We start from the raw sequence: 17191 nt of genomic DNA on the forward strand, positions 1-17191 counted from the left end.
AAAAACACCTGATTAAAACCTTCCTTCTGCAATTTGAGATGCTCTTCATCATCCAAGTGCGTTTCTTGCAGGAGAGCAATATCAATATGCCCTTTTTTCAAAAAACGCAGTACTTTTCTTCTTTTAACAGGACTATGAACCCCTTTTATGTTCCATGTACATAGACGTAACGTATTACTCGCCATATAGGCCAACTTTATTCGTTATGTAGAGAAAGTATGCTGAGAACATGAATCCTAAAACATATAAAACGACATGTGCAGTCACTGAGCCAAGAGAAGAAAAACAAAAAAAGTAATGTGAACAAGAACTACTATACAAAAATAAACAAATCAAACTTAAATGTTCAAGGGGGTTGTCCCTGCTACCTAACCTGCAGGGAGTTCCAAACATCGCCCACGGCAAGACTAAAGAGCTTGCCACCCAATCTTCATTCCTCACCACCATCGTCACAAAAAAAAACAACAACACGTCAGCCTACTCACAGTGGCTATACTTGGCAAATAAAATATAAAGTCTATGTATAGATAAACTCAAACAGGAGGTAACATACCACATTAATCTTCAAAAATCAGTGTCTGAGTCCAGCCTTCAGTCTGGCATACCTTTGCGTCCTTCTTCTAATGACTGTGCAAGTAAAGCGGCATCTTTCGGAGAGTCGAATCTCTTCTGCTTACCATCGACTGTCACCCTTAAAGTAGCCGGGTAGAGCAATGCATAGATCACGTTCATTTTCCTTAGTCGGGTCTTCGTGTCATCAAATGCCTTCCGCCGCCGAACCACTTCTGCCGAGTAGTCATTGAAGAAGGAAACTTTGGGCTTTCTGGCCGTAGCATCATCTTGACTTCGAGATCCGAGCCGCCGTGCCGCATCCATTACCCGCTGTTTGTCTTGAAAGTTGTGAAACTTCAGTATAAATGGTCTTGGACGCTGGTTATGACTGGGTTTCGGTGCCAATGATCTGTGAGCCCTGTCAAGCTTTAAACGACCATCTTTCACAGTCATTTGAAGGTGTTCTGGTATCCACGTTTCTAAAAATTCCACTGGATTTGTCCCTTCGGAGCCTTCTGGTATGCCAACCACACGCACATTGCATCTACGACCTCGGTTGTCAAGATCATCGATGTGCTCAAACATGTCGCGCACTTGTTTTTCAAGGGATGCTATCCTAGCTTCTGAGGCTATAGTTGTGTCCTCGACATCAGAAATTCTTTTTTCAGCCTCCCCTACGCGTGCTGCAATTGCTTGCAACTGTGCTGTCTGATCTTTAATGGCCTCTAAGACTGGAAACTTTTGTGTCGATCACCATAGTGAGTTTGTCAGTGATGTTGTCCAAAGCTTGAATAATATTTGGCTCCATCCCTGGGCTAGCAACCGCTAGTTCACCGCTAACACCAGTTCCCTCAGGAGTAGTCTTCACCACTTTCTTCGATGTTTTTTTCATGCTTTCTGAATTTTGGCGAAAATAATGATCTAGACTCATGTTAGAGTACCTCCCCTACAAAATTCCGTACTTTTACTGTCCAGACATGATAGATTAATATATAAACTCTGATAAATGCCACTGGAGCTGGCTTACAATGCTGTTCACTCTACAGCGCCATCTTGTTCCCCCATGTTCCAAATTGTTAACAGACTGAACCCTAGATTGAGTAGTCTTGTTCCCATCTCCAGCCCCCAGCATATATACCAAACGAGAATCAAACCACTCATATCATGAAAATGTCGCAGACATGTGCGTTCCAATATGAGTGTTGTCTGTAGGGGGCCACAGATCTGGAACGGGATTGATGAAGGCCTCAAAGTGCTGACCTCTATCTCCAACTTCAAAAGACAACTAAAACAATTTCTTATTAACCTATACCTAATATAAAAATTAATTAATTAATTTAAAAAATAACTACTGGGATGTATGTGTATGATTGAAGGTATGTAATGTTATGTATGTACTTGTGCGTTATCTGTGGTATTGTGTATCCTATAGTCTGTACCATGTTATGTATGTTATGCATGTACTTGTGCGTCATCTGTGGTATTGTGTATCCTATAGTCTGTACCATGTTATGTATGTTATGCATGTACTTGTGCGTCATCTGTGGTATTGTGTATACTATAGTCTGTACCACTACCCTTACATGAATCATCGGCCCCCTCCTATAAGCTTTCCTAGCTTCTTTGGGGGACCCTTTCACTCTACCCAATTGGTCTTGTACCCCAACTGTATTATTATTGTAATATTTGAAGTGGTATTGTGAATAAATCAAATCAAATCAACGTACATTCTCTCTCATATGTCTTTATATTTATTATTTATTTTCTCACCCCTAAAATGTTTTGCACTACATAGACAATGTTGGTGTCAAAATGTTCATCTTGGTCACGATTGCATTGCTTCTATCAGCTGGAATGTATCAGCTTGTATCAGCTTTGTTTTCCCTGTATTTGTGCTGTTGAGCTAGTATTATGGTGGGACTGATAGATTATGAAAGCAATTAACCCCAAGAGGGCTATCAAATGATGATCATAAGTCCTGTAGAGCAATCGATGTCAATCAATATCCGAACGATTGGAGTGGAGAAGTGCGAGGCGATTTTCCCTACTTACAGTGCGGATAGCCTGTCACATGACCCCACTAGCCAGTTTTCCAGAAATACATTTCAAGCTTATTTATGTTTTCAGTTTGCAGATGGTACTTGTTTGAATCGGAATTCCAGCTAAGATACCAAGCCCATAGCCATGGAGTTAACATTGGGGGGGATGAAATCTGCTGGGGAGATTTCCTTTCCTTCCTTTATTTACGTTTAGCCAAGTAATTACATTTTTTATGATAATTTGGGGGGACATTTTGACCAGATTTGAATGTTGGGGGGGATGTGTCCCCCCCCAATATATATTATGATTACGGCCCTGTAAGATACTACCAGTGACAACTTTGTTAGAATCGTCTTGTTTCAAAGGGGTTCTTTGTTAATGAAATGCAATATGAATAAATGCTTAGAAATATCACGAGACGGAAAAAACTTTAGGAGAAGTTTAAGTCATAGTATAGGTTCGGACCATTTTTACACAGGATCGCCCAATTTCTTCGTTTTGATGCAACTGTTTCAACTATGTGAGGCTGCCACATAGCCTATCACCCTTTCCTCTTGCAAAAAGGGGAAATGAGAAGAGAACCCTGTTTCATTCTACACTTCACTATTAGTATTTTGAAGTGTAAATGAGCAGCAACAAATGTATGCCTTTTAATTTATGCAATCTTAAATACTAAGTATGTGTACTTATTTAAAATATACAGAAATATCAGTTGTAAAATGTAAGTTAAAAAAATGACCCATCTGCAGCCGACACAAGCACACCTTACAATTTCCCCAGAAATTGTACCCAATCTAGTTTGGGTAGTTATCCCTAACACAAGTTATCCCTTAGCCTACTTCTCAGCATGAGAAATGGTGGAAATGCGTGAGACATATAAGGTGTTGCGTGAGAGCATGACAAATGGTTGAAATGCATGAGTCTCACGGTGAATGCGTGAGACTTGAGAGCCCTGCTACATCTGATTGGCCTACCCAACAGTGGTGGGCCGTCAGGGCCAGCAAGGCCTTCTTTGCTGGCCTAAACATACTCCGAAAAGTCAAAACATTTTATGTATTTATTTTTTCGTAAATATGTAAATACAATTATTATTCATAATTTCCCTCCATCTTAATGTAATTCAATACATACACTGACATAAATAATAAAATAAATATCCAGTCTGTTCTCCATGTCATATTATATCCACTTGGTTTAGCTGCTGACAGTGTTGTATATTATGGTAGAGTTTTTATCCAATCATATTTCAGCTAGCTTGTGTTGTCAGGTTCTATGAAATCTGCCTGATGCCTTCAGAATCAACAGAGCAGGCTCCCGTGCGCTGTAAGTGAACGGAGACAGTCAGTTGCGATAGCCAATCAGATCTCGAGTCTGTGACACCAAGGCCAGCTACGACTGCTTTTGATTAATTCAAGATGGCAGCACCTAGTGTGGATTCAGGGAAAGAAATATTGCATGCTACAGTGGTCGAAATGTAGCTGAAGAGAAGGAGACAACTGCCAATTCACATTTTTTACATAATTGTTTTTACATATTGAGAGCTTCGCTGAAATTATAGCAATGATATCAGCGCTGACTGACACAGACGTCAATGAAAATGTGTTCACGATCCTCAGCGACATGGTACAGCCATATAGGGGTGGGCGAATCGATCTCAAGTAGGCTATCGATACCAACGTTGGTATCAGTAGCCTATTGATTGATACTGGCGTGATAAGATCGATACTTAAGTTTCAATTTCTGTTCTCTACATTCAGTACACAACTCCTTTTACATCATAGTGGTTGTGCAAACACCGCTCCTCTAACTTCGCTCAAGCTCACTTTGCCCGTCCCATGCTAGGCTGTGAGTCATGGAACGCCGAGTTAGTCAAAATTAAATAAATAATTAGGTAAATAAATAGATAAATACATACATAAATAAGGCTATGAAATAAATTCTGAAATTAAAAAAAGATGGCAATAACTATATAAATATAGCATTATATAATTATATAGCTGAATCCATTTACCGACATCAATAAATAAATACATTTATTTATTTCAAAATGACGTTTTTGTAAAGACAACATTTATTTATTTCAAAATGACGTTTTTGTAAAGACAACATTTATTTATTTTTCATAGGAGTTTTATTTCCTAATGCCACATTTATTTATTTTTTGAGACTTTTACACGCCACATTTATTTCCACATATATTTCCACACCACATTTATTTCTGTGCTGTATTTATTTCCGATCTCACATGCAAACAAGAGGGGCGTGGTTATCTTCAGACCAACCCAGCTGCACACAAGATCGAAGGCAGATAGGGACACCTAGATTCGGTAGATGATGGAAGACATTAGTCGTGTCAGAGATCGCATGATGGCCTTATACAGGGTTTTTCCTGGGTCAAAATGGGTCTTCGGTGCTCCAAAAAAAGAAAAAGGGTATATATATATTCTTTTTTTTCTTCTTCTTTCTAATCAATGTATTTATTCCCAGGTGTTTCGCATCCCCCCCCCCCCCCCCCCCCCGCCGAAACTACACCTATATTTCGGAACAGGTTAATGTAATAGTCTAATGTAATATTGCACATATTTTCGTCCTATTTCCCCTAAAGCAATTAAGTTAAGCTACTTAAAGACACCTTACACTCATGAAGTATGTTCTAAATGGCATAAATGCTGCCAATTAATAATTGACGTAACAACTTATTGTAAATGGTCAGTAGCCTAGCCTATCGATTAAGGTAGGCCACTCTGAAGCATGTACACTGCCTGCTTCATTTGATCTTGATAGGCTAAGTATTCTGTAGCAAATAATAACAATAAACCCACTTTTTATTAATTAAAACTACTTCAGCATAATAATGCACCTAAAATATAAACCTGAGCAAGGGCATCAATCGCTATCGAATCAACAGACAATTTAGCTAGCAGGGGAAGAATACAAACAATGAAAATCACCAGTTAACTTGATTTACATTTGCAAGAACTATAGACTTATACAATAACAGGCTTAAATGAACTGACAACATAAGTTATACGACTTACAGTTCTCAAGGACGCACACACGCAATCTCAACTGCGGTGTGAAGCGTGTCCGTGCAGTTGTCCGACATGCACTCTAACAATCACTGCTGATAGACGGCCTAAAATTTTGTACAGCCTGAATTCTGATACCGTGGCGGCAGAAATCTAGCCATAGAGGAAACACTGCACTATATATTATCATTCCAGGTTAAGAATACCAATGGAGGCTGCGTTGTAAATTGTAAATCAAAATTTTGTCAGCATTTTGATTGGAAATTTCATTTGCATTTTTACAGGTGTATTCGTGCACGTCGGGCTGCCCTCGCAGCGGAACAACAGTTTACTGGCTGCTCTGTCGATTCGAGCACCTCACAGTTGCGTATTGATCAAACAAGAAGACACGCTTATCAACTCAATTACTATTTATCAAAACAGAACGAGGGTTTAGCTGTAGCCTACTTGAAACATACTATTGAGAACATTCGCTGACATGCATTGCACGCGTGATGAACACAGCTTTGTTTTTTGTTTTTCATCGCACACTTTTTTTTGCCTTTGGCGCTCGGGATTTGTCATTGGCGCTCCTGAAAACGGTTTTCGCGCACGCCAAAATTTTCTCTATGCAGGAAAAACCCTGCTTATAGATCAAATTGATCAGCATGGCTTGTCAGGATGTATTATTTTGGCACACATTGTAGATTTTGTAGAGGTACTTGGGCGGATAAGTGCTCTACAAAACATATATTTAAGTCTTAAATTGTTTGAGACTTATCGAGCACTGTTCGTGTGCAAAATGTACAGGTAGTGGGGGGTGATTAGTGCCAGGTAATGTTAGCTAACACAGCTAGGAACCGTCGCTACGCCTAACAAAGAAGACAATCACTGCCACCGCTCCATCGCTCTGCTATTATGTGAATAGCTAGGTCGATAAGGCATCTAGCTATAACTATCTAGCCTCACCATTATGCCATGCCGGTATTTTAACCTTCAGATTAATTGTCCGATTCCCTAACCGCTCAGCCACCTGACTCAAGTAAATAAATACATGTAAATAAATGTGAACGTAAATCTATATATATACACACAAGTACATGTAACATTTATATATTTAGTGTCTCATTTAATTTGTAATGTATATATTTTGTATGTCAATTAGGCATTCAATTATGTAATGAGTCATTTTTTTAAGCTTTGTGTTACATAATTATTTATTTATCCAAGTATTTAACCATTCAATTATTTATGTATTTTTTTTAGTTCTGGCCCCTATAATCCTCCATAGTTTTCCGGATAGCAAAAAAGGTGTGAGGCGGAATCACTGGGAGAGAGATATTTGGGTCGTGTGCTTTAAGTTTGGTGAATAGACGGATGTTACAATATGAAAGGCAGGGAATCGGGCGCAGATGACCAGCCACAACACCCCGGATCACATCAGAAAACAACTAGCAAGAGCTATCGAGCTATACTAGTAACAATAGTATAATGTCATAGCGGGTATTCTGAGTTGGCTAGGTATTATTTGTAGGATATATCATTTTCGTCGCATCTAGTCTCGTGAACTAAAACTGACAATGGAATTTACTTTGATTTGAACCCGAGAACATAGTCTCATCTCCGTGTTAGTTACGAGACCACTGCAAGGTTTTTTCGTGGCTAGGCAAGGATCACAACAAAGCCGCGGTAAGTTACGCTAACTAGCACCTACGTCAGCTAGCTACAAAGTTTATTTAACTATACGTACATTAACTACATCCCTACCGACCATGTCTTCAATGTGGCCGCCGTGGCTATTCAGGAGCTAGGCTACCTTTAGCGAGACAATGTTGGACACAAGAGACATGAAGCTAGCTAGCTAGTGTGTAGCGGGCGTGCTGTTTTGGCGGCCTTGGCTACTGACTAGCTAGACTCAGCTAGCACATTACTAGGCCTTTTTCGTGTTGTAACCACTTATGATTTGATTTCATATTTTACAGCTAGCTAGCTCCAAGTTAGGTTTAGCAAATAGTCCTTTCTTACTCAGTGGTTGTCAGTATACCGTAGACTCTGGAGTACTATATGTGCAAGTTAGCTAGCCTAGCACAAGCAGATTAGCGCACACATTTTTTGATTGTGGACAAACCAAGAATTTCCGTTTTTTTGTTTTCTTTCCAATCCGTATGTAACCTAACGCAATTTAAACTAATCCCTAGTCAGATTTCGGTTACCTCTATTAGTTTTCTCACAATTCCAGTTTTTGGGTGTGATTTTAGGTAACGTTTGAAACATTCCACCGCTTTAAGGTATTGAGACCATGGCACCAAAATTATTTTTGGAATGATATGCTAAGGCTATTGTTCTACGTTATAAACACTTACCTACAGCATAGGTTTTACTTCAGTTTTCTAGTAATAACTAGCAAGAAATGTCAGTCGACTATGATGTCATCAAGTTGCTGATTTTTAGCCGTAGTAGGTTTGATGACAATGTTAGCTAACTACTTATACAGTCAGAAGTCCTGTAGCTAGCTACTAGTGATGGTCATCTAGCTCTTGAAACTCCTGTGTTTGATAACCAATAATATCCCTTCATTTATATGACAGGTCAATTATATTAGGATAAATACCCACAATTTAAAAGTTTGTATAAAAAATAAAATAAAAATAACACCACAACTGGGAACGGTGTCTGTATTGATGTGTACCCTGTCTTGCCATGGGTTGAGCAGAGATCAATTTGTTTGACGAGGTATCATAAACCCAATGGGTATGTACTTAAGCCCATTGGGCTTATGATATTTGGTATTTAAGCTCATGCAGTTGCGTGGCTTAAACGCCCATTCACCCTAACGCTGCGTTCACACTGCAGCGTTTTTTAACGCTCTGCATCGCTTGCCTTCCCACAGTACACCACGCTCGAGGGCGTTTTAGACAAGTTAATACAGAGTTGTAGATGTCTAAGGTCACTGTTGTAGTCATGGCCAAGCGTGCAGATTTGGGTTCATGTACTCACAATATCGATCAAAATACCACTTTTAACGCAACGCTCCGCTCGCCTTCCCACAATGCCCTACGCGAGCGTCAACGCCTGGTTTCATTGAAAATGAATTGGAAGCCGACGCCCCGCCTGCTCCGCTGCAGTGTGAACGCACGAGCGACAACATGTTTTCCATTCATTTTCAATGGAGCCAGGCGAATTGCTTGCGTGGTGCATTGTGGGTAGCGACGCGATCGAGTTGAGATTTTCTCAACTTTATGCAAATTGAGAGCGATTTTCCCTAGCGATGGCCAATCGCAGTGTTTTCTTGTTTCTCGTAACGTAGCAACCATGGTAAACATTTCTAGCTTTCAGTTTTTAAGATGGAGGAGAAACTAATTGCCTGTGTGGCTGCATATCCAGTCCTGTACGATACGTCTCTGTAATTGTACAAAGACATTCATAAAAACAATGAGGCCAGGCGCAGGTTTGCGGACGTTGTCGGTGCTCCTGGTGGGTTTTTTGTACTTTCAAATTCAGTCTCTCGTCACATTAGTTACGTAACTTTGTTCTGGTAACTAGCTAGTTACAGTAGTAGCCCGGCTGGAACTCCCTGGTCGTATCGACAGATTAGCAGACTTTGAGTAATATAATAAAACGTTTTACACATGTCAACGTGTATGTCTATTAAACAGTTTTGTATTTTGTATACAAGTTGTATTTTGATCGATGTTGCGAGTACGTAAACATCAACTACAACAGTGACTTTAGAGAACTACAATTCTACATTAATCCGTTTGATACGCCCCCGCACGTGGTGAACTGTGGGAAGGCGAGCGATGGCAAGCGATTCGCGTCGCTGCAGTGTAAACGCACTGTAACAGTGCGTGTCCACTGCAGCGACGCAAATCAGTTTTGCCACCTGACAACATTAGTAATGACAGAAAATATGCTGAATAATATATTTTTTTATTTCAAATACACTAAGTGTTTAAGTCAACAGCTTAAGTAAAAGTAGTAAATTGATCAAAAACAGGATACATCACTATACAGACCCTCCAGGAATTTGCGATGTTGCGATCGCACCAATTCACGCGAATTCAATGATTCCCCGCGAATTCAGCGCAACGTTGCAATTTTAACCTATCACCGCAATTTTCCCGCAACTTTGACCAATCATCGTCGTCTCCCACAACTCTCTCCAGTAGGGGTTAAATCCAGTGTTGCGCCTGAACGCGTTCATTGAACGAAAGTTCATGAACTCGTTGATAATTTGGGTGAACGTGAACTGAACGTACTGTATTACTGCCTGATGAACAATACTGTGAACGCGTTCATTCTGGTGTCTGTGAACTCTTTCACTCTTTTTAATTTCGTTTAATAAGGTGCCAGATTTCGGTTGTGGCCCGCGGGCCCACGGGCTGTCCCAATCCGGCCCGCGTGAGGTAAATCTAAAATTAAAAATAAAGAAATGTGTTGAGTGGTAGTAAATATGTAGTCCTGAAAGACTACAGTGATCAGGCGATTTATATATGTGCGCTTGCGCAACCTTATCGACAGGAGAGTTAGCTGTTGGTTAGCCCTCGAAAAGCGACCTCAAAATACCGTATTTCTTCGAATAAACGCTGCAGCGTTTATTTAATAACGTTCATTTTTGGTGTGGCGTTTAATTAGTAAGAGAGATTTCGTGAATTGTAGCTGCAGTGCAGCCATAGACAACTTCGTTGCTGGCATTGTGACAAGTGAATCATGCTGCTAAAAACGCAGGTTTCCTTTACTACCGCTGACCTCCTTGTTTATTCTTTGTTTGACTGAGTGCGGCAAGTCCCTTTCTCATTGGCTGTCAATTAGGTGTGCGTTGGTAGTACAACTGTCTCATACAAGTGTTCTACATTGTGTAGAAATCTGAAGCAGCATGCCAAAACGTTCATACACGTTAGCTTTCAAACAGAAAGCTGCAGAAAGTTATGTACATGTGTAATAAATACTGGGGTTGAATTTAACCAATTAAATAACCGTTTTCAGATTTATTTGGTGCGGCGTTTATTCGAGGGCGGCATTAATTTGAAGAAATACGGTAATACTTTACTGCTTTTTACAATTGGAGAAAATGATTAATTGCCCACCCCTGAGTTACGGAGCTGAGCCATGGAGCTAACCCGTGGAGCTAGGATTTTGATGCTAGGGAGAGGTGTGGTAAGCTGGTTTAGCCACAGGGCAAGAAGGCCAAATTAAAGTTGTTGGCCATCTGAAGGGCATGCGACAGCAAGGGGGGACCCGCTATAAGACTTTGAGCCATAAAATGTTAGGTCTCAGTTCAGGGAAGCACTTTTAAACAGTAGCACTTTCTATTTTTAAATGTTTTATTTTGCTTAGTGTTTTAGTTTGGCAGCTCAGTGAAGCACTTAAAATATTTTTTAAATATATATATATATATATATATATACAGTATAATTATGCTTCAAAGAAAAAAATATTTACCTAAACCTTGTTCTTGTTTAAGATCATTTACATAATATATATGAATGTATATGGAGCGTGATAAAAAGGTGACCTTGAAATTGTGGCGACGCAAGGAAAAATTGGGGCACCAGTTTTTTTTTATTTTAGTTAGTCTGGAGCCCTGATTCATCCACCACTTCTTTGAGCGAATATTTTGTTCAAAGGACATTGATTGTACCTGCTGTTGTAATTGTATCTTGAAATCATTTACATCAATAGAATCACGCAAACTTACCTTTCCAACGATATATGGCATGTGTACCAATATACAGTAAACAAAGCAAGTTCATGCACCACATAGTTTAGTACTTAACAATCTGCCTTTCAGTTTCGTCACCTGACGCTAGTTATGCCACATGACTTTTGCAACTAATTTCTAATCAAACAGGCTTCTACCTAAATGCCTGTTTTAGCTTTTGCCATTGCTAGCAAATGAGTATTTTATTCAGATTTTTTTTAAACATTTTATAGTTGTCTTAGACTGCTTATTTGCACGGCACGTTGTGCCGCTTGACATTTTGGAGGTTTGAAACGCCAAAGCATAAAATTATATTTATTATTTGAATGTATTGAAAATGTATTAAAACTGATTAGGTTTTATAGAATAAATTGTCATGAATTGTACATAAAAAAAAGGAAATAATGCACTTGGACAATGGACAGAATATGCATGTCATGTCATTGACCCTTTAGTTAAGGGAATTGCCCACGATTCACAGCGTTGTGACTTGAAACACAAGGGTTACCAGTGCAACGGACAGAGGACCACCCATGCTTCTCCTCCAGGATATTTGCCGCAGCCACAATATTGGCACCATTGCCATGGACGATGGCAATGATTTTGCAAGGAGGAATTTCAAATCTGACCACTACCTGCTCCAACCACTCTGCAGTGTAGATGCAGTATGTCTGTCCTGCAGTGGCGTGGTGGTGAGGCAGATTGACTGCATGTTCCAGTCATCTGTGATGTAGTGGCATCTAACGCCAAGGTAGGCTTCAGTTGCTACACTTGTCCATACATCAGTGGTGAGAGCAAGTTTGCTGTTGCTGGTGTTTATTGCAGTCTTCACTTCCTTGAATGTCTCTTCATATTTTCTCTCCATAAGCTTTGTGAAGTGGGTCCTGGACCTGAGGCCTCATATCAGTGACAAGCATGTTGAGGTTGAGCTTGCTGTGGTGTACATGATGCATTTCCCATCAAGAAGCCTCATGGTCGCTCTGGATAAGAGCGTCTGCTAAATGACTAAATGTAAATGGTTTGCTGTTTTTTTCTGGAATCAAAAAGATAGTATGAGTATGTGTAATGGCACAATTTACATCAACTCAATACATACTTATATACAAACTTGTTGTTTTAGTTAGGCTACTAGTTGTGTAAAGGTAAGTAACCCAAAGAGCATACAGACAACACACACATACCCAAGTTCACTTGAAGCTTATTCATTAAATTATGACCATCATTGTAGTAAGTGCAAGTTAAGTTCATTTATACACCACTAGGGCTGAACGATTAATTGCATTTGTGATTAATATCGCAATGGGACAGAACGCGATTTTGTAATCGCAATGGCTGCGATTTTACTTTGGTCACGTGACACGCGAGAGTAACGCAGTTTGCAGGCGAAGGATCAACTTTGCACGCTACACTGTACCTTGACCTGTACGATCATGGCCTCAGGCTCGACAGAACCTGAGACAACAGTCACTTTGCCAATTTTGCCTTAAAAAAAAAAAGATGCTGCGCAGTGTCAAGTGCGAAACCTGCCTGGCTAACGTTGCTACCAAACGGGGCAACACCACCAACCTAATTTGGCCCCATAAAACACCACAAGCCATGTACGATGCATAGCTGAAATTCTGAACACCAGTGTGTCAAATAAGCCAAATAACACCCGACAGGATCACTGGTCGAAATGTTTCAAAGCCTTACTCAATGTAGCCTACTACAAAATTACTCAAGCAGTAAGCGTTCATCACGAAGTATATGATACCCCCGGCTAACACAGTTACGTTGCCGCAACGTCACTCGATGACCAAACATACGTTGCCGCAACGTCTTGGGCGACGTTGCGGGACCGTGCATCTGTGGGACGCCAGAAGGTAACCGCAACGTAATCTTGTGACATTGCCAGTCTGTAACCGCGGCCTCCTAGCAACGTAATTTTGTGACGTTGCCAGTCCGTAACTGCGACGTTAAGTAAGTAACCTATATTTCTCAATTCTACTGCTTATATTGGGGCGGTTCATATGCAAACCTCATTTGCCCCAAATGCTACTTGTTCTTGTATAATAGGCTACATGGTAGCCAACTTTAGGAGGACTATGTTTGTGTGATGTGTAGCCTAACTCAAGCTAATCATAAACGAGGCAGCATTACCATGTAACATTCAGTCATTTTATTTCAAACAAAGTGCCAAACAGTGAATTAAAATCTTCTGCCAGTCCCCGCTACAGGTCCTGTCTGTTGGGCCTGAAAATGAAGCACAAAATAAGTTAGTGTCCTATCAACATAATTGCATGTGTGAAAGGGGCTATACAAGTCATAAAAAATCACATCTAAAATAATATACATCATCAAAAAAATATTATGGGATTCTAGTTTTTTGTCACATAGCCATGTGAAAGGTTGGATATGGAAGCTGCAATCATGATTCATTCACCTTGCTTGTTTTGAATGGGCTGCCGGGGCGTGTTTGAGTGTCTCCGCTATGACGAGCTCCACAGCCTTCTCTCCCAGTCCCGTCTTCCACTTCATCACAGCGTCTGCAATTAGAAGTCATTAACTTATTGTCAGCACCAATTTGAAAGCTGCGTACACGCCATAGTTAGTGGCATCTCCAAACACCTACCACTCTCTTTTGGAACTCCAGCACCTTAAGGCGCTCCTCAAGGTCTTGGAGTTCAGCCTGTGTTTGGGCCACCTGTAGGTCCATCACTGGCACCTCTTCAGTGTGTCTGCCCTGTAGTCGCCTGAATAGGAGAGCCTCTCGCTGGTTCTCCTCCAATGTCTCCATCTTCCGGAGCATAACCTGTAATGTGTCTGTAATTACGGACAAGTAAAACGAGTTTAAAAGAGTTTGCATGATTGGCATACACTGTGGTTCTTCTAGATTAGCTGTAACATTGATGTAAATAACAAATGTTACCTTGAATGGTCTTTGCCCAAGATGGTACAGCCGAATGGGGTATACAAAGCATTAGTATGACCACATTTGTTGTTTTGACAAATGTTTCCCCCACGATCAGAACAACTTAGGTACGCCTTACAATGAGTTGGCAATGGTTTGAGTATTTTTTTGTGTCTTATATTTGCACTTGCCTGGCTGCCAGCTGTTTCCCTGGACCCCCAATGGGTTCTCCTCCTCCAGATCAGAGTTGACACCTAGGGGTATGGCATTTGGTAATGCAAAAGTTTTAAGTCATGCTTTTGCTTCAAAACATAGCCTTTAGGGTTGCCATGGCTCATACAATTATTGTAACTGTTATAAACGGTCATTCATCACTTTACCATAATTTCCCAGGGACACGGTGCTAGGCCGTGTGACGGTGGTAGGATAATCTGTACAGAAATGAAAGTGGAATGTAGTTTATGTACATAGTATTAGCATATTGATATTAAAACGAATAAACTTAATCCAAAAACAGATGTCATGTACAACTTGGAAGAATTAGTGACATGATACTCTTATAGATTTAAAGTATACTTACCCCATTTTCTTTAAAGGTCCAGCATTGGGCTACAATCCCAACCAGTCCTTCTCCACGACATTATACATCCTGTTATCAAGAGAAGAGATAAGTCAAGCGCTTTTACAGTAAATTGTTATTGCATCGGTGTAAACAGTATTCCTCAAAAATGTAACGCTTATTTCATGAAGAATGGGCGTGAAAACTTTTTTCTCCAATGGGAATTCTAATTGCACCTTCCCCTACCAGTATATTAGGGGCGTGCCCCTAATATACTGGTAAATTAATTGGTAACATTACCAATTAATTTAAGGTGATTTTGAATTAGACGGCTCAAACATATAAGGTCCTTACTAAGGAGCGACAACGCAGTTTTTTATAACGCCATATTGCTGTGCATGCCATGACCGACTGTGATCAAAACTTGATCAGCCACGCGCTAGCTCCACAGTCTTTGAAAATTCAGGGCTAAATAAACTAATTTGGAACAAGGTTTTCTAACAGTTGTGAATGTTTATTTTCACTGATTCTTTTGTGGGTGATTTGTGAGACATACACTACTGTTCAAAAGTTTGGGGTCACTTAGAAATGTCCTTATTTTTCAAAGAAAAGCACTTTTTTTCAATGAGGGTAACATTAAATTAATCAGAAAAACACGATACATTGTTAATGTGGTAAATGACTATTCTAGGTGGAAACGTCTGTTTTTTAACGAAATATCTACATAGGTGTGTAGAGGCCCATTTCAAGCAACTCTCACTACAGTGTTCAAATGGTACATTGTGTTTGCTAATTACCTTAGAAAACTAATGGATGATTAGAAGAATTAGAATTAGAATGCCAAAGGTCTCCAATGCTGTAATTGCTGCAAATGGAGCATTTTTTGACGAAAGCAAAGTTTGAAGAACAAAATTAATATTTCAAATAAAAAGAATGATTTCTTACCTTGTAAATGTATTTTCTATTCATTTTGCAACTTATTTGATAAATAAAAGTGTGAGTTTTCATGGAAAACTGTCTGAATTGTCTGGGTGACCCCAAACTTTTGAACGGTAGTGTATATGCATTTTCACTATTTCAACATAACTTTTTGGATTCTCTATTAGCCTACCTCTAGCTAGCGAAATCCTAACGTAAACAACGTGAATCTGATAGCAGATAAACAGGCTAAATAGCCTACTTTTCAAACCTATACGTAATAGCATGCCCCATTTCAATTTCTGCAAATACATTTATACATTTAAAACTATTGGAAATGAAACTCTTAAGAGTCGCTTACCTTTTGGTCTCATTTAACAACTTTGTATTACAAAATTATTGGAGCACAAATTTGCATTGTGTGTCATACAGCTTTGGTGTGCTATACAAACAATGTTTGCTTAATCATGTTACACATCACAATTGTTTGCTTTTGTACATGTTTATAGTAAAGAATGAAAGACTAAATTATATCAGTGAAGTATTTTATTTATTAAAGCTATGTTTCTGCATATGAGAAAATTGATGACCAATGACATGCTGGGGCTGAGCTGCACATTAATTACATGCATTGTCTACATTTATACGTGCTGGGATGCAACATTTAATATTGTGTGTGATTGAAATTTATGGCTACATTACTATGGCTACATTACAAAAGTGTCAGAACTGAGAGTAGTCCAGTGTGATCTCTCCATCTCTGGATAAACCACTTATAATGCACTCGAGATCCGTTGTCCTACGACCAAAGAGCGACGTAACGGCAATGTTACCCATGGTACCAAAATTAACGTATCCAGCCGACCAAGGTACGACGTTGCAGCAACGTTGTCTACGGGACCAAAAATAACGTAACCAGCCGACCAAGGTACAACGTCGCGGCAACGTTGTCCATGGGACTAAAAATAATGTAACCAGCCGACCAAGGTACGATGTCGCAGCAATGTTGTCCATGGGAACAACTTGGCAACATTCCCTTTATAACGTTGCTACGACGTTGCCACGATTGGCACTTTGCCAGAAGGTAACGTCGCGGGTTACCATCTGAGCACTTACTGGCAACGTTGCCGCAACGTCATGTGTTAGCTGGGTTACGTAGAAGCCGAGTGGGGAACGGTGCAACAGAGAAAGATTTTGTTGTCTCAGCCGGAGAAGATAATGTCATTCGATTTGGATGTGATTCTTATAATACGCATATTCATTTTTCAACCCAGCGCGTTAGCATGAGCGAAGTAGGCCAACTCGCGGTTTTCAGGTGGTAGGCTACATCATATTTTGACTAATAACACAGACAAAGTAGGCAATGGCAGAGTTTGTAGTTTGTCAGCCAATTGTGCTTGTGCAAAAAAACAAAACAAAGCGCAGATTAACGAAAGGGAAAACAATAACACCTATTCTTTTAAATTATATATTTTTTGAGTTGCTTTATTTGTCTTAAATAATATAATCTACAATTTCAGCAA

At 39.8% G+C, this 17191-nt stretch overlaps 1 protein-coding gene and 1 long non-coding RNA gene across 4 annotated transcripts in view; one reads left to right on the forward strand and one right to left on the reverse strand.

Annotated features, from left to right (window-relative positions):
• Positions 1-7009: 7009 nt before the first annotated feature.
• The window catches only part of taok2a (TAO kinase 2a), an 85777-nt gene continuing 75595 nt past the window's right edge, over positions 7010-17191 (forward strand). For all 3 annotated transcript variants that reach the window (XM_067230720.1, XM_067230729.1, XM_067230743.1), the window contains exon 1: positions 7010-7289. The gene's annotated coding sequence lies outside the window, so the exon portion shown is untranslated. The remainder of the gene's footprint in view (positions 7290-17191) is intronic.
• On the reverse strand, positions 13539-14237 carry LOC136941213 (uncharacterized). The gene is made up of 3 exons (XR_010876456.1): positions 14210-14237; positions 13913-14103; positions 13539-13826 (listed from the first exon to the last, which is right to left on the reverse strand). It is a non-coding gene; the product is annotated as an uncharacterized lncRNA (long non-coding RNA).

The sequence above is a fragment of the Osmerus mordax genome, chromosome 3, assembly GCF_038355195.1.
Source record: "Osmerus mordax isolate fOsmMor3 chromosome 3, fOsmMor3.pri, whole genome shotgun sequence".
Taxonomy (NCBI): domain Eukaryota; kingdom Metazoa; phylum Chordata; class Actinopteri; order Osmeriformes; family Osmeridae; genus Osmerus; species Osmerus mordax.